This window comes from Podarcis cretensis (assembly GCF_951804945.1).
Source record: "Podarcis cretensis genome assembly, chromosome: 4".
In the NCBI taxonomy this organism is placed as follows: domain Eukaryota; kingdom Metazoa; phylum Chordata; class Lepidosauria; order Squamata; family Lacertidae; genus Podarcis; species Podarcis cretensis.
This window is the reverse complement of record NC_137173.1, coordinates 21,501,553-21,520,013: the sequence shown is the minus strand read 5'-3', so window position 1 is coordinate 21,520,013 and position 18,461 is coordinate 21,501,553.

Below are 18,461 nucleotides of genomic sequence, written 5' to 3'. Positions count from 1 at the left end.
GTAGAACTTTGGTGTTTTGTGGTGTTTGAAACTGATCAGTGTACAATTGTCTCTGTGATGTTGCTCAATTTGACAGTGTTGTGCCCAGCACTGCTGTTTGCAACAGACTCTGCTAGCAGAGTGGAACTCTCTCTTCAAGTCATCTCCCTTGAGCCCCACCCCCACCCCTCCATACCCTGAAAATAGACCTATGAAGGTTTTCCTCCACATACCAAGCTAAAACAGAGCAGGAAAGCAGCCTGCATTCTTAGAAAGAAGGAAAGAAAGTGGAGAATAAGAAACCGGGGCTCTGGCATGGCTGTGTGCAGAATCCTGATCCACCCAATGGCCCCTAAATAATGACATTTGTGCTGTGCTGCCCATCCTTGACACTGTTGGAAACACACCCTGGGAAGGCTGCAAACTTCCCAAGTCTTGGAGTGTCTCTCCGGTGATTCTCTCTGGCTGTAAACCTACTTCAGTCCAGAGGGTCCGGTAACAGGCGACCCTTCTCTCCTGAAAAGAGCACACCAGTCTTCTGGCATATCATAGCAGAAGAAAGACTCAATCGTAGTTCTAAAACTACCGGTACTTTATTTACAGTCTTATATACAGAGACTCCATCAGTACGTCTGTGCTCTCTGAACATCAGCACAGAACCTGAGGCACACACACAGAAGTGAAACTAACTTCCAATAGTACTCAGTAGGAAGAAATAATACAGACTTCCTTTCTCATGCTCTCTCAGACACTCATATGATGTATACAATCATAGTACCACTTGCTGGAGCAGCTTGGATAGATAAAAATCCCAACAGACACAGGTTACCTGAGTAAAAAATAAGCAAACTTAAGAGTAATTTCATTACGGTTTTGGGAAGTGATCAGAACTGCTCACGAAATTCAGTCATGCTTGTTGGTGATTCGTGTTTAGGGGGCCCACATTGAGACATGAACAATTGTTCAAATGGGGGGAGGGAATGTGTCTGCTTGTTTGCCTTGGTAACCAGCCAAATATGTTCCTTCCGCACAGATTGGCTCAGTAACTTCCTCAGATAGCCAAATTTTATTAGCTCTGTGGCATTGTGGTGCCATGATGTGATCCCTAACCGGGTGGGATCATATCATGGAGGAGAAGGAAGTAGGAGGGAGATCTTTCAAGTTAAAGAACTGTGCTCTAACAACAGCAGATTAAAGTAACAGTGCCAATAGGAATGGGGGAAAATGTGTAGAAAAGTGGAAGGTAGGTATTCTTTAGGGACCCTTTTGCCTACACCTCAGATAATGTTGAATGGTTTTTGCCCTGAGAATGTTTGTGGGTGACAATTAAATGCAAGACAAACATCCACAGACCTGAAATGGCTTGAGCATTCAGCATAAGTCTAGAGAAATCAGTTGGACTGTGAGTGGCATACTGCTTTTTAATTCATAATTTTGGTATATACATTAACAAGCTATTTTCAAATAGCACATTGAAGCATGCTCAAGAAATGTGTGATCAAACTGTTGCCAAATGAGACCTGATTAAAAAGCATTTGTTCCTTCCAGATGGAAAGGGGAGCTTTTAATTTGGTAGGAATTAAATTTTGTTTGCAAACAATTTATGCTGCAAATTCACACATAAACTGAGCAAATTATTAAATTGTATATATATTAAAAACATTCACCCAAACAAATCAAGGAAGAAATTATCTTCCACTTCCCCTTAATCTTCTATAGAACAAACTGATTACTTTTATACCACAATGGGAGATTTGGGGTGGTGTTATGGCTCCAGCCTTGAGCTCTGAGTCAGAGGAGACATCCAATTTTCAGGCTGCTGTAATATCAGCTGGGAAATGGGACCAGGCTCCTGAAGCTGGTGGCTCATAGTCAACAGAACCAGAAGCTGGTGATCTGGAGCTTGCACAGCCTGAGCTGGGCCCTTTAGAAATGCAATCCCCCAAGCCTGATCTGCTGGAGGACCTAAGCGAATCCCATGCTACCATACCTACATAACTGTGCAGGGAGCGTACCAGGTGGGAGATCACAAGCAAAGAAATGCTCATCTTCAGACCAGGCAGGTGGCCTGTTAAATCTCCAGCTTAAGCAGTGGAGCTTGAGAAGGCCTCAGTTCAGTTCTGGCTTTGTTTGCAGTGGGTAGCTCACTTGGAGCTATCCATGGTGCTGCAATCATTAGCCCGCCTCACAGGTACCTGATATGGATGGGACTGTTGATAAAAAGGAGTCACGAGTTTTAATTGGCTTGAGCTCAGGAACAAATTGCAGTATCCAACCACTGTAGTGGTTGTAACTGCATCATGATATGGTAAGATCTGGTTGCAATTGTCAAAAGAGAGAGAAACCGAGAATTTCTAATGAAATTTAGAGCCTCCTTTGAGAGTCAGGGCAGGATATAAACATAATAATAAATAAATGTAACATACTGTGGTGGTGGCATGTGCAGGTGGCATGTGAAGGTTCTTCCCTCACATACTGCCTCACATACTGCTTTCTTTATCTCTTCTTGCTTCACCAAAGTCCACCTTCCTCATGATGGACTTGAGGCAGCTGGTGAAATGAGGAGGGAGCTGGCTTTCTTGGGAAGAGCTGAGGCAGACATAGATCAGTGGCGATGGGCCTGTGGGGTGGGTAGCAGAAGCAGGATGGTGGTAGCAGCAGCAGCAGTGGGGAGCTGACAGATGAAAGTGACGGCAGAGGCATCAATCAAAATGGGAGCAATGAGCAGCAGATATGATGGGTCATTGCTGACTTAAGTTGGGAACTGTTCTGAAAATCAAGCTCCAAGTTAAATGTCAGGTGCAAAAGAGGATGAAGGCCCAAACAAAGTTCCAAATATGAACACATAGTTGGCTCAGAGCTTCAAAGCATACTGGGTGTCAATGATCTCTGGCTGAGGTTGCCAAGGTCTTGGGAAATGGGGGTATTGATTGGCAGGGGGACAAAAAAAGGGGATGAGCACAAGAGTGACTGGAGGCTTATTATAAATCAGTATGATAAGGTGAGGCAATGGTGAGGCTGTGATTTTGAATCTCACTGGGCTGTGTCCAATAGTTAAGGTAAAGGTAAAGGTACCCCTGCCCGTACGGGCCAGTCTTGACAGACTCTGGGGTTGTGCGCCCATCTCACTTAAGAGGCCAGGGGCCAACGCTGTCCGGAGACACTTCCGGGTCACGTGGCCAGCGTGACATCGCTGCTCTGGCGAGCCAGAGCCGCACACGGAAACGCCGTTTACCTTCCCGCTGGTAAGCGGTCCCTATTTATCTGCTTGCACCCGGAGGTGCTTTCAAACTGCTAGGTTGGCAGGCGCTGGGACCGAGCAGCGGGAGCGCACCCCGCCGCAGGGATTCGAACCGCCGACCTTTCGATCGGCAAGTCCTAGGCGCTGAGGCTTTAACCCACAGCGCCACCTGCGTCCCTCAATAGTTAGAACACAATTAAAGCTTGTTGGATCAGGCCAATGACCCTTGTAGCCTAGCACCCTCACAGGGAATGCCCAAGATGCCCATGGGAAGCCCACAAGGAGGACTCAAGCACAAGAGTATTCTTCCCTCTCGTGGCTTCCAGCAACTGGTATTCAGAAACATTGCCACCTCTGACCATGGAAGTAGAGCCACTGATAGACTTATCCATATCTAGTAGCCATGGACAGACTTCCCCTCCATGAATTTCCCCAATCCTCTTTTAAAGCCATCCAAGTTGGTGGCCATCACTGCCTTGAGTGGGAGCATCAAGCATCGTGTGGGAAGAGTCAAGGATGAAAACTGAGTTGTATCCAACATTAAGTCATTTGAGAAACCCACTGAAATGAATGGATCTAAGTTAGTGATGCTTCACAGCAAGTGATTCATTAATCATAATAATCATAATCATAACACCATCCATTATTTTCAATGGGTATACTCTGAGCAGGACGAATGTAGGCCTCTCACTTTTCATTCTAGACTCTTCCCCCAAGAGAAGAGGGGTAAAAGTATCTAATTTCACTTGAGGGCTTTGTACGCTTGCAGAGATAAATGCATACTCCACCGCCTATAGTCTTGCCTATGCTTATTCTGTAAGTGCAGAACATTTCATTTTTAATGAGAAGAGAAAAATGATAGTAGGGCAATATCATTAAGATTATTAGAATTGCAGTAGCAATAAGCACAAATTGCATTGATTTCAGTATAATGAAATCACAAAAGCCAGTGCTAAGAGTGTGACTCAAATTCGCAATGCATAGCCAGTAAGTCATTCAGCACCATGGGCAAAAGAGGGCTGCAGGGAGAAGAGAGAAGAAAATCTCATTCTGTATCCTTTACCTGCAAAGGTGCCACAGGTGGGCCAGCAGTGGACGTTTCTGACACCCTTGGATAGAAGCAGGAAATAGTCTCTAGATCAGGAGTTCCCAAATGGTGGTCTATGAACCCCCAGTGGTTGTTAAGCTTTACTCAGGTGGTCCACAACATCTGTGGATTTGTGGATAAAGACATGCGAAAGCACATCCATCATATTAAGTATTTGTATTCATTTTTAAATGTCTTTTAATTGCTTCTTTTGAATCTGAATACAATAAAATAAAAGGCAGAAGAGAAGCAACAAAAAATACAATTAAAAATCTTACAGCATCTAGCACAGTGCATAACAATTGCTGCAACAGGAAGAAATAATAATAATTACATAGTTGGCCAGGTGATACTTCCATGTTTTCCCAGCAGGGCTATGAGTCCAGTGGATGCCTATGTTAGTTTCTGTTCCTATCACTGTGCAGCTGCTTGGAGTCACAGGACTCTGTTTACATTCCTGGGATTCCATACTGTTGGAGTCTCACGGGAAAGGAGATGGGATGTGACGTTAGTGTGGTTTCCTGTTTCCTTTGTTCCTTTGTTCCTTTGTTCCTTTGTTCAGTTGCTCTCTGCTTTCATAGAGAGAGGACATCTTTTCTGTCTCCTTAGCTTAGAAATAAAACTCTTTACAATGTAGCCCAAACCTCTTGTCTCTTCCCTGTTTTGGGAACTCTGCTGAAGGATTTGCCTTGGAGCTTCATCAAAGGCTCAGGTCGTTATACGTCAGGAGGCGATTCTGAAGGCTCAGCTCAGAGGAAGATGAGGCTTTATCAGCTAGGCTGAGCAGAGATTCCAACAGCCTGTGTGCTCTAGGGGTGATTGCTTGAGCTTTACTGAATGTGTGAGCAGGACTGACATGTAAATTATAGTGAAAGGTCATGCCATCTAAGTTGGGGCTTGGTGAAGTATACAAATTTAATAAATAAATAAATAAATAGCCACCTGTATTTAACAGGGCTGTGCACAGACCCCCTGATCTTCCCTGTGGCCCCATTCTATGGCCTCTGGATCAGGGGCATGGCAAATGGGTTTTAAGAGATTTTTTTTAAAAAACAACAACACCGTTTTAGCATAAAGTTACAAAAGAATTTAAAACTGCAGCCAGGAGGGGTGCACCAGCACCACACAGATCTGGATCCTGTAATGGCAGGATCCAATCCTGTGCAGCTCTGCTTCAAGGGGTGGGAAGAAGGAGGCGCCTGGTGGGAAAAGTACCCCACTTTCTCCCGTGAAGACACAGCAGAGGGGAATTAGGGGAGTGTGACCGCTTCACCTGCAGTGGATGCCAAGCTGAGAGGGGGCTGCGGGTGGCATTGCAACAATGACTTAGAATGGAAAGTGAGAGATAGGGGGCCCTGAACTTTTGGTTACACAGGGCACCGCTGAAATTTGAAAGCCTAAAGCCACTGGATGTAGGTCTCTCCTTTTTGTGGTTTCTGCTTCTTCTCACTCACACCTGCTTCTCTGTTGGGCCTGACGTTACTTCACCTGACAGCCATGGATACCTCTGGTCCACTCAACCCAACCTGTAGTGATCCGGGGCTGTTTGAATCTGTTTGATTTGAATGAAGATGGTTTATCGCTGGTATCTTACTCCCACCAAACTAGCAAAAATGTACAGGACAAGTAGCAAAATCTGTTGGGAAAGTAAAGAAAAGGACGGCGATTTTTACCACATGTGGTGGTCATGGGACAAAATGAAAGAGTTTTGGGAATTGATCTATAATGAATTAAAAAAGATGTTTAAATATACTTTCCCCCCAAAAGCCTGAAGAACTATTGCTAGGTTTGATAGGAGAGGATATTAAGAAGACGGACCAAAGACTATATTTGTATGCTATGACAGCAGCTAGAGTTCTGATAGCCCCAAAGTGGAAAACACAGGAGATACTGACTGTAAAGGAGTGGCAGACAAAGTTGGTCGAGTACGCAGAACTAGCAAAACTGACACATAGAATTCGCAGTCAGGAGGAGACAAAGTACCCAAAAGAATGGAGTAAATTTATGGTTTATATAAGTGAGAACTGTAGAAATTTGAAGACGTTAGCAGGACTGAAATAAATCTTATGTCATGGTTTAGTCTTTTACTAATGAAACTGTGAATTTAAGATTGGAATAAGAAAACCTGTGGGAGGGAAGGAGGGAAGTCAACAGCTCTACGGAGCATAAAGTAGGATATATGTAAAAAGAGTTGATGTTTTTGTTTGTTGGTGTGGAGGTATTTAAAATGAAAACTTAATAAAAAGCATTATATATATATATATAAAAGAATCTGTTTGATTTGAGCAAGGTTCAGGTCCCTCAAATTGGTCCAATTCAACCCTAGTATTTAACCAGTATCATCTGAATCCTGTTATTCAGGTTTGCACATGGAAGAAGCTGGTTCTTGCTACTGTGCATCTCTCATGAATGCGAGATCTTTTTGCCCGATCAGTACATTCTGATGCTTCCTATGATGACAAATTCTGTTTGCCTGGGAAGCAGATGCTAGTGTTTACCTAGACGCAATTTACAATGATGAGCTGTGATGATGACTGAGCTAGCCTTTTTCTGCCAGAGCAACATGGTGTACAAAAGAAGACTGCAAATCACTCCCAATAAAAGTGCTTAAGTCTAGACAAGGCCTGCACAAATTGTGACCTGCCACTCTGAACAGAACCCAACAGTCATGCAACCCATCATGACTTGAGTAACCTCAGGCTTTTGTAGGTGACCTGGAACACCAAACACAGGGTGGTTGACAATTACCCAGCTGCCCACAATACATAGTTGATAAGCTGCATTTAGCTTAGACTGCATTCATACCACACATTTCAAGTATGATTAAACCACTCTGAACAGTCACAGCTTCCCCCAAAGAATTTTGGGAGCTGAAGTTTGTTAGGGGAGCTGAGAGTTGTTAGGAGACCCTATGTTGTTGTTGCAGTTCCTGCGTGTGCTTCAAGTGTCCCTCTTTTGCAGGAATTACAAAAGCCACCCCAGTTTCTGATTTGATCCCAGAATGTCCCTATTTTCTTTTCCAGTGCTGCCCCCACCAAGCTCAGGGAGGAGAATGAGCTGCCGCTTGACCTGAGTGGTGGCAGTGGAAGCAGTGGTGGCTGCGAGGGAACATCCTGCTGCCTCTCTGTTGCCTTTCCATGGCCTGTCTGTGGTTGCCACTGCCAGCCTCCTCCTTGGGCAGCTTGCAGGGGCTACTGGAGGGTGGGTGAGGAGGGGGAGGAGAGGCCAGTCTCACGTAACACGCCGGCTCTGAGGAGCAGGCAGAGGGCAGGGCTGCCCAGGGTGGGAAGAAAAGGGTCAGTTGGGGGAGGAGTGAGAAATGTCCCTATTATTATCTGAGGATTGTTGGAGGGTATGTTACCAGCATGGTCTAACAATCCATCCATCTTTTTTTGTTGTTCTTTTCAATGTGAAGTATACTGTGATTAATGCGTTCAAGTATACACACAGGTGTGCCAATTGTACACATTCCATGGAAATCTGCCCATAGAATTGCAAAGACTTGTTTGATTGTTGCTCCATCAAGGCCCATCTTGTACGATCAAGCTGCATAGCACAGACCTCTCCCTCGCAGTTTTGCAGGCTTCCTTTCAGCATTTCAAACATTGCTGGCTGCACTTAGGCCTATGAGGAGCATTTTCAAGAAATCTCACCAGGGATAGTTCACCCTCCCCGCCAAAAGTGTTGTTTCTTCCTTCTGTATTATCAACAAACAGATCCTCTTGTATTAACATTTCTCATTTTCCTTGGTGTTTAGATCTGCCTAATATTTATACATTGTTGTTGTCTCTCCTTTAGTAATTTCAGAGCCAAGCTGTGAATATTTAACACTTTTTAATCGCTCCTCATGCATCAGTCATACCAGGCGCCTAATTGGTTATGCAGTGGGCCTCAGATCTTGCTCCAGTTTGTGACTGCACTTCAGATAATGTGAGGCCCAGAACTGAGCCCAACATGCATGGATCTTAGCTAGAGTTAATTTACATAAGCTCTGATCACTACACGACATTACTGGATGTGAGCAACACTCTTACTCTGGCGATATAGATGTGATTGTATAAAGAACTGTACAAAGTGGGATTATACCAGCCAAACTTTGCTGATTCAGATTGCTTGGTTATTTAAATCAGAGGTGAGCTGAAAGTACCCACAATTACTTTTAGGACATTTCTAGTGGTGTTGAACAGTTTTTAGTTTCTTTTTCTTTTTCTAGCAATCCTGAAAAAAATAATCTCTCCCTCACCATCAATTACCCTTGCTTGCCATCAGTGATGTCATCAGATAACCAAAGCTGGTTGATTACATCATGTTGTCAAATGATTCCACAAAGTGTGTCATTCCTGGTTGGGTGGAATCAAACATGTGATTAACTGAGGGCAGAGAGAGGAAGAAGAAGCAGAGGTGTGTGTGTCTAACAGACTCAGAAGGTGAATATCTGTGAAGAAGATCACTAGCCCATTGTGCACACAGAAGAATTTATTTACTAGTAGCCTTCTCCTGTGTGCTCAGAGCACAGGAGAGGGATTGTAGGCTTCCTAAAACCAGTCTTTGCCAAATAAGTGCCTTCCAAATATTATGGAATACAACTCCCATCATCTGGGGCTGTTGGAATTGTAATCTAGCAATATCTGGAGGTTATCAGAATGGTGAAAGCGACCTGAAGCATTTATTTTGCGGGGGAACGCTGAATTCTACCACACTTTGCTTGGATCCAATGTAGTGTGTTCCATCAGTGCAATGATTTCTGCTTGCACAATGAAATTTCCCTCTCGTCCTGTCTCTAAATTTGTTCTGGGGTTTTCCCCAACCCTCTGGAGCAGATTTTGGGTGTGGGGCATGGGAAGAAGAAAAGGATTGGGAAATTCCATTGTGCAAGCAAAAATCTTTGCACTGATGGGACACGTTAGTTGGATACCACCCCTTGTTTCCACTGAAAAATTGAAAATGGGGTGTATTTATCAGAACTCCAATATCTCATGGAAGAGAATTTTGGCAGTGGTACAAGGCTGCTTAGACACATGAATGCATGCAGAGTCATAGTTCTTAAGCTATAATATAGAGTCTTGCATACATTTTGGGTTTTCTGAATTAGGGAACAATGCTATGGCAAGATCTGCCAGGAGGAGTAGCTTAGGATGCCTTGGATCTCAGCTGGCATTAAGTCCACACTGAAGATACATATTTTGTTCATCCTGGTTGAGCCAGGGTTCAGCTGCCTGAGCCAAGGCTAGTATAAGTCCCTCCAAAAAAGGGTGTCCTGGGGAGGCATGGCAGAACCAGAAAGCGTGGGGGGACTTAGGCTAGATCCTAAGCCTTTTGTTCTCAGTCATGTGACCTGGCAACCCAGTGTAGAACACTATTTTAATGGCTTCTTTTCACTCTGCTAGGCTTAGGCAGAGCAGCAGCAGCCCTGCTGTAGAATGGGTATTGCATCTGGTATAATTTTTTGCTATATGAACTTACCCTGACTTGCTTTACACCAGCTTCTTGTGCATAAAATTGCTCTTTAAGATATTATCCCCCCCCCCCCCAAGGCTTGCACACACATGACATCACTGATCCATCTGCAAAAAGCTTTTTCCTCGTTAGAAGTGGGTTGTCCAGATTGGGGTGACTTTGTTCTTCTCATGCAGCCCTTTGTCAATGTAGCATGGGAAGATGTCTAAAACCAGGTGCGTGGTTTAATTTACTGATGTTTATTTTTTTATTATTAAAAAAGGCAAATGTTTTGCAGCCTACCCTTTTAGAACAGAGCCCTCTCAAGATAGCTTCCATAAGAAGGGCAAAATGTATTATAATAAAAGTTAAAATGGCAGATAAAGCATTGCAAAAGCCAGCCCCATGCTCGTATTAATTTAAAACGCTATCGAGAGCAATTTAAAACCGAAAGTTTAAAACCAGCAGCAATATAAAACATTAAAAAGTTCAGCATCTTAATTAAAAGCAGATCAGGATGAATGGGATTTTAAGGCCCCATTTCAAAGCCAGCGGGGAAGGGACCAAAAGTACATTCTTTTGGTGTGCATCTCTGAAAATTGGGGAATAATGGTCCTTAAGACACTGTTGGACTTCAGCTCCCATCATTCCTGACAATGGGGCTTATGGGAGTTGTAGGGTCTACCATCGCAGGTCTCTGTGCACAATAGGGTAGGGTGCTGTTGGATAGTGGAGCAGCCTTCTTTGGAAGGTGGCGGACTCTCCTTCATTGAAGGTTTATAAACACAGGTTGGATTGCCATCAGTCCATGTTCTTTAGCTGTGATTCCTGCATTACAAGTGGTTGGAACTTTTTGGTCTTCCATCCAGTTCTACAACACTAAGAGTCTATGAAATAATAATAAAAATACACCTGGGGGAATGCAAATGGGCAACGATTAACAGTAGTGGAAGTGCAAATAGCAATATCCATTGTGTACTTGCACCACAGCCTGGAGAACTGAAGCCAAGGACATCGTTTTCACAAGAGCAGGAGACATGCATTTAACAAATCATGGACCAAAATGAACCAAGTTTACACAAAGACAGAAAACAACAACTGTGAACCCCTTGTGTATATGCAAGTTCCACCATGCTTGTAATAGTTATGTTTTATTTCTGAGACAATTCAGTATCAGAGGAGGTCTGCATAAATATTTTTAACCCCTTGTAGCTGGTAAAATTGCAAGCTGAGAATGATATCAGTGTTCTTATGTATCACAGAACCAAATTAAACAGTAGGGTTTGCTGCCTATACAATACTTCCGCTGATAAAACAGGCCATACAAATTATTTAGAAAACTCCCCAGGTAACATGAAACAGATAACTGAGCAAAAATCATTTCAGATGTGATTGTTCCAATGAGTAGACATTTGCTTACAAATGCAAAACAAATAATTTTGGAAAGGCAGTAATGCGATCAATAAAAAGAACTCTTAAAGCACAATAGCAATTATTACCCAGAAACCACATTATGCTTCCCAGTACTTTTTTGTTACACAGAATGACAATAGTATAATATGTGCATATCCCCTGAGTTTTATTATTATGATTTTATGTAGCCCCTTTCTCTTAAACATTGCATTCTTAATGTGCTGATATGGCGCAACTGGAAAAGAATATCTTATACAGTTCTTTAAAGTGAAGTAAGTACATATAAGAGCCATGTGGTACATTTCTTGCAAAAAGCATATAGCCTGTCCTTTGTTTCAATTCTTTTAGAAATGCACACTCTCTTTTTGCCTCCATCCTTGTCATTGCAGATGAGTGTTTTCTGCTTGATCTCCTTCAAAACTGCTCAGCAGTACTTGTGTGACTTCTAATTCTGCTGGGAAGAGTAAACCAAATGCCACATGAGCCATGAGCCATATGTCAAAATGTCGTTGTGCTCTGTTCCAAGGGAATCCCATAATTGTATGGGTGCCACACATGATTGTATTTGTTCAGGTAGTCATAAAATTTGGATGGGGGAAGAAAGCTTATCTCTTGACTGTAAAGCGCATAAAATGAGAAAGCCTTCAAAAGTGACACGTTGATCTGGGCATATAAATTCGCTATCGGCTTTTTAACAGCCATGGAAATAATCAAAGTGTCTCTTTGAAATCCTTCCCTTGGTAATGCAATTCCTAATTTAGATGGGTCAGTCTTGCATCACTGGAATGTCACAGTCATGGCTACCAAGGCAGAGCAGGGACAGTGAGTTAAAATGGCAGATCAGGAATGGCAATGGAGAACTGGGTCAGTCTGTTGAAAGAGCAGTCTGCTCTGCTCTTGGACTTTCCTTTCTCCTGATTTCAGTGCTGTTTGTTCTAAAAGAGCTCACTGTTTGAGCTTTCCTTGTTTTCCTCAAGAGATTCTTCAACTATTTTTGTAGACACTTGCCTGTTGTCAGGAATGAGCCAGCTACAAGCGAATGTTTGCAGCCAGGGAGGCTTTGATGTTAGGCAGGGGAGACCGGGCAGCTGCAGAATTCGGCTCTTCTTGACTTTGCCAGGCACGTTGATAAGGCTGTAGCTGAGAGCAGGCTCGAACACAGTCAAAGCTCTCTGGAAGCTCAGATAGGCGCGAATAGACACACAGAGAGTCTTCGCGGAAAAGGAAGAGGAGGAAGATGACCCAATAAGTCCCCGGAGTCGGTGAATGGGAGGGCTGCTAGACAGGAAGCCAAACAAGATGTGAAAGAAAGTTTAATATATTCTGTAGATACAGGAAGCAGTCTTCAGAAGGGTCATCAAGCTGGGAACCTGGACTCCTGACACCTGTATATTCGTGTTGATTTTGCCAAGGGATCCCATGGAGCCCTGTCCTTCAAGTTATCAAACAAGGTTTTCCTTTTCCTGGACAGCCATTCAAATTCTCATAGAAGCAAAGAGTTGGAAGGCGTCCTGAGGATCTTCTCGTCCAACCCCTCGCAGTGCAGGAATATGTGGCTTTCCCATATGGGGATCAAACCTGCAACCTTGGCGAAACTCTGCCTTCTCAGATAGGTGCACACAATGGCCAGAGTCATGTAAGGAATTCTTAACTGGAAGCACAGAGAACAAAGTCACAAATGAGTCAGCCATGCTCATTGGCTTGCAGATGAAAACCAGTGTTCAGCAACTGGCACCCCATGAGTGAAAACTGGCTGCTCATTAAGTTGCAGCTAATCCCTCGCTTTCCATCCATATCTCTATTTCCTTCTCATCCATTCCTTCAGAGGTTTCTGGGCTATTCAGAAGCAATGGTTTTTGTATGCGTGCCTGCCTGCCTGCCTGCTAGAAACCATTCTGTGTACAATTTCCAGTGTTTCCTGTAATTGCTGAATTGATATGGGAACCTCATTGCCAGAATATAAACCTAATCAGGAAACTTCAGCCATTTTCCTGTAATGCTGATTTATGTAGCCATCTGGTTGGGGGAAAGCTTTACTCTCTTCAGCTTACCATAAACAGTAAAACAAACAAACAAACAACCTCCCCCTCCCCACAACAACAGCAAATAGAAACAAACATTTAAAAACCTGGCTTATCCAGAAATGTTACACCAGACATATCTACAGAAGCAGGAATTAGGGAAATGGCCGGAATTTGCGAAATACAAATTAACCAGCTAGCCTGAAGTGAAGTTCATTCGTTTCTGCAAATATTAGTAATCCGTTAACAAAAGATGTCTATCTAGCACATGCAAGGCGACATTTTCTTTGTTGTCAAGTTGAAGCCATCAAATATCAAGCCCAGATCTGCTGACTGAACCATTAGGAGTTGTGGCTGTCTCCAGGGCCGGCCCTACCATTACAGAGAGTGAGCAAGGCAGTCACTTCAGGCTGTGCATGCTAGGGAATGGGCAGCATCAGTGAGATGTCGGGAAAACATGCATCTCTGCTATGTATTGGAGACAGCAATGCTTCTACACATCAGCGTAGAAGTATGAAGAATATCAGAGTGGGGAAGATGTCATCTTGGCCTCTTAGCCCTACCCTGGAGGTTTCTGATTCTGTGGGGGGGGGGAACCATGTGGTATTCATGTGTCATTTCACTTATACCTGAAGGAGCGTCTCCACCCCCATTGTTCTGCCCAGACACTGAGGTCCAGTGCTGAGGGCCTTCTGGCGGTTCCCTCGCTGCGAGAAGCCAAGTTACAGGGAACCAGGCAGAGGGCCTTCTTGGTAGTGGCGCCTGCCCTGTGGAACGCCTTCCCATCAGATGTCAAAGAGAAAAACTACCAGACTTTTAGAAGAAATCTGAAGGAAGCCCTGTTTAGGGAAGCTTTTAATGTTTGATGTTTTATCCTGTTTTTAATATTCTGTTAGTAGCTGTCCAGAGTGGCTGGGAAGGCCCAGCCAGATGGGCGGAGTATAAATTTTATTATTATTATTATTATTATTATTATTATTATTATTATTAAACAGGCTTTGGATCCATGCCTGCCCACAAACTGACCAATGACGGACAGGCCTGGAAAGCAGGCACCTCCCTGTGGAAGGGCTCTCTATTTACTCTGCCTTTGATTCTTTTGCATGACTTTGCTGTGAACAAGGGGCCGTATTCGGGGCCGGGCAGGAATTTCCCCACTAGGCAAATTGACTCACGCCTCATGGTTTCACCTACCTCATAGGAATTGTCACAACTTTGGTAGTTTAGGCATTGGGCAAGGCTTAGTCTTGGCTGGAGGGGAGGAACAGGTATCCCATTAAAGGGATCTGGGAGGGGTTGCTTCTGTTCAAATGCCCAGGCAGGATCTAGGGCCACAGCATTCCTGAAGATGGTGATCCCACAGGGGGTGCTCCTATTTGATTTAAGTCATAGGACCCCTCGCTGATGGGTTGACCCAGGCTTTACTTCCGGCAGGTAGGCCGGAAGTCAATGGTGGTACCCAATGCCTATACCTCTGATGTCTGTAATCAATAAAGTTGTGGCCTTGTTTGATCCCAATACATATGTCTGGTTATTATTCTGTGGATGGGGTCGGCAGATACTGTGGGGCCTTTGCATGCAAGTGGTGGACACTGAAAAGTTAAACCCTCCCAACTGCTGAATTGCTTGCAAATCTGCTTGCTGAGGGAACATACAGTTCTGCTCTCTTACAGCTCAGCAAACAGGGTCGCACAACACCTGCTTAGCTTATAGGACAATTGAGGTGTCCACGTGTCATTTCTCTTACCAAGCAAGTGCTTATAACTTATATCCACTGTCTCTCTGACTGGGTCAAAATTCAAGATTATGCTTTTGTTGTTTGTCACTAGATGGGAGAATGCTGACCAAAATGCATTTCCTTCTTAATGTGTTTTAGGCTGCAATCCTATACATACACTAAGCTGGGAGCATAAACTCACTTCTGCATAGGATTTCACTGTTAAAAATGTGGTGTAGTGGTTAGAGTGTTAGGCTGGGCTTTAAATCCCCACTCCACTGTGGAGCTCATGGGTATCTTTGGACCAGTCACAGTCTCTTAGGCTAACCTACCTCACATGGTTGCTGTGAGGATGGAACTGGGAAGGGAAGGGAAGGGAGGGGGAGAGAGAGAGTGCTATGTCTACCACCTTGTGCTCCTTGGAGGAAAGGTGTGTCACAAGTAGAACAATAAATAAACAAATAGATAAAATCTCTGCTCAGTGCTGTTGGCATGGAACCTCCTTATTACAGCTCTATTACGGATGCAAGTAATTTCTAGCATCATAAAACCTACCGAAGAGTTGGTTCTGCAGTTGATAAGGGAAGTCTGCCAGAAGAAACAGTGATATCTGCTGTAACAATAATGGCTTTTACAATATCCGAAAGATTCCATTATAGTATGGAGTAGATGGCAAAAGACTGTGAATCCAGAGCCACTTGGGTACTGTGCACCAGAATAGCACACTTTTGAAATGAGTCCAGAGGGGCTATTTTTGGTTGCAGCGATGGGGGAGCAACCATTATGCTGCAGAGCAAATACATAAGAGGCTCTCGATACAGAACTATTAAAGGGGGGGGGAGCAGTAAACAAAGGAATGTAAAACAAGTAGTCCAATGACAACTGGAGAGCACCACACTGGGTAGTTCTGGAGTGTACAATCCTCCAATCTCACTCTCTGGTTTGGTATGCCCTCCGTATTTTTAGACCACAGCTCCCATCCTTCCTGACCATTGGCCATGCTGGCTGAGGATGATAGGAGTCCAACAATGTCTAGGGGGTTGCTGCTTCCCCATCACTGTTCTGGATGAATGAATGGAACACCAAGATGATGCGGATCATGTTACATTCAGTATTGGCTGAAGATCTGTGGAGAGGAACAGGTTAGCTAGCGTCTGTTCGTATCCAGTGACCCCAGTCATCCCTTTGCTTGCATTCAGTCAATGCTGAACATAATGTCAAGACAACGTCCTCCCTAGGGACTAGGAAGGAAACGGATGCCTTTTGTAAGGCAAATGGGCAGATTTGCCAATAACACCTACTATATATACCACCTGCGAATTATTCCATTAAACCAAAGTCTAATATAACAGCACGGTCTAGAATTATCAGAGTAGAAATGGATCTCTGTTACTGCCTTCACATCAGTTGGTTTTCTTTAAACACATACAGCTTTGCAAATTGGAACTGTAACAATGGGAGTTGAAGTGCTCCTCTGAAAATTGCAATGCACCCACATAGTCTGGATCAAAATGGCATGGGGCTGTGCAAGAGTAGAACTTTGCTTGCTGTGCCTTTTAACACATGCTCTGCCTGTATTTCAAGTGGCTTAACTACTTGATAAGTGTGGCTAAAGTACCTGTGGCTTGAAGACAATTACTACGTAAAGTGTATTACTAAAAAATAAGGAACTGATTTTGATTAAATGAAAATCATTATCTGTCGCACAAACAAATAGCTGGAGAATAAGCCATATTGATTTTCTCCTTATTGGACAGATGGCAGGATAGCTATATCGCTTAGTGCATTTAATAACTCTAAGCTAGTTCTCATGGAAGCCCATGAATGAAGCTCCATGCGGCAAGAGGCCTCTAGGTCACTGTGGCCACTAGCCCTTCCAGTGACTGTTACAGGCATCAGTGGTGAGCCCACTCTCAGGACTGTGTCACTGCCCCCCCCCACTGCTTAGTCAGTTGTTAGGCATGCATGATCTGTCCATTTTCATTTCTCTTAAGTCCAGTTCACGGCATTTCTCCATTTCTGTCTCTGTGTTGTTGCTTTTTTAAAAAAGTTGGATGAACCTTTGTATGCAATTTTTTGCATGTATCTCTCCTAATATACACATTTTTAATGCTATTTTGCCTAATGCAATGCAGTTTTGAATATTATTTTCGTGATGATGCACGTTTGTGTGTGGATATCTTTCTTTGATATATGCATTTTGGGGTTGGAGAACTGCATTTCAAAGTTCAGAGATCTGTGAATTTTGAAGGATGGCTACGTTGCATTTTGGGTATTGGTCCAGGAAGTGCAAACTAGGAGCTTCCCTTTGATGCCTTTCATTTGCTGCCCCCTCCCTTCAGCACTTCTTGGTTTCCTTCTATAAACCCTAATAATTTTTTTTTTTAAGCCAGAAAACAGCACTTCCTGGTTTCTTCTTGGACTTAAAGCAGTTGAGAGAGGAATAACTCTGAGTAGGCTAGCTAAGATGTAAAAGACTGAATCAGATAAGTGCTGGAGATGCAATGAGGTTGAGGGAACATTCTTTCATATGTGGTGGACTTGTAAAAGGGTAAAAGAGTACAGTGGTACTTCGGGTTACATACGCTTCAGGCTACAGACTCCGCTAACCCAGAAATAGTGCTTCAGGTTAAGAACTTTGCTTCAGAATGAGAACAGAAATCATGCTCTGGCAGCGCAGCAGCAGCAGGAGTCCCCATTAGCTAAAGTGGTGCTTCAGGTTAAGAACAGTTTCAGGTTAAGAACAGACCTCCTGAACAAATTAACCCGAGGAACGAATTAACCTGAGGTATCACTGTATTGGAAAATAATCCATAATGAATTGAAAAAAAAATGTTTAAAAAACCAGAGTCCTTTCTGTTGGGGATAATTCAGGCTGAAATTCCTAGGTGTCAAAAAAGGTTATTTATGTATGCCACTACTGCGCCCCATGTTTTGTTAGCCCCAAAATGGAAAATGAGTGCGGTCCCAAGGTGGCAGAATATGTCCAGCTTGCAGACTTAACATATAGCATAAGAGACCAAGAAGAACATATGTTTAAAGGAGATTGGAAAACATTTATTGAATATATGGGAAAAATTGTGTACACTTGAAAACGCTGGCAGCATTAAGATAGATTCAAGAGTGTAAATAAGTTTTGATGGATGTAATAATGGAATATTGAAAAGTTTCGTTTTTGAAAAATGCAAATTTTTCAGAGATGAAATCTTTGGAGGAGTTGAAGATGGCATTTATAAGTGTTCCACATTTCACAAGCATACAGTAAGGTAAGTTCTCAAGGACCTATTTTCGATTCCAGAAGAATGATCTTCACTCATTAGATCCACCCCCCCCCCCATACACAGAATCTCAAAATTGGGTGTTTAAAGAATAGAAAACTCCAGATATAATTGCAAATAGTCCAATAATATCTCAGGCTACAAAGGATCAAACCAGTGACCTATTTCCAAAGGCAGTTTCAGAATTGCATCAACCCTCCCTGGAAACCTAATTTCTTAATTACACAGAACGATAAATCTCTTTTTCAGTGCCTTCAAAATTATACCCCCTGGGCCCAGTCCTTCACAC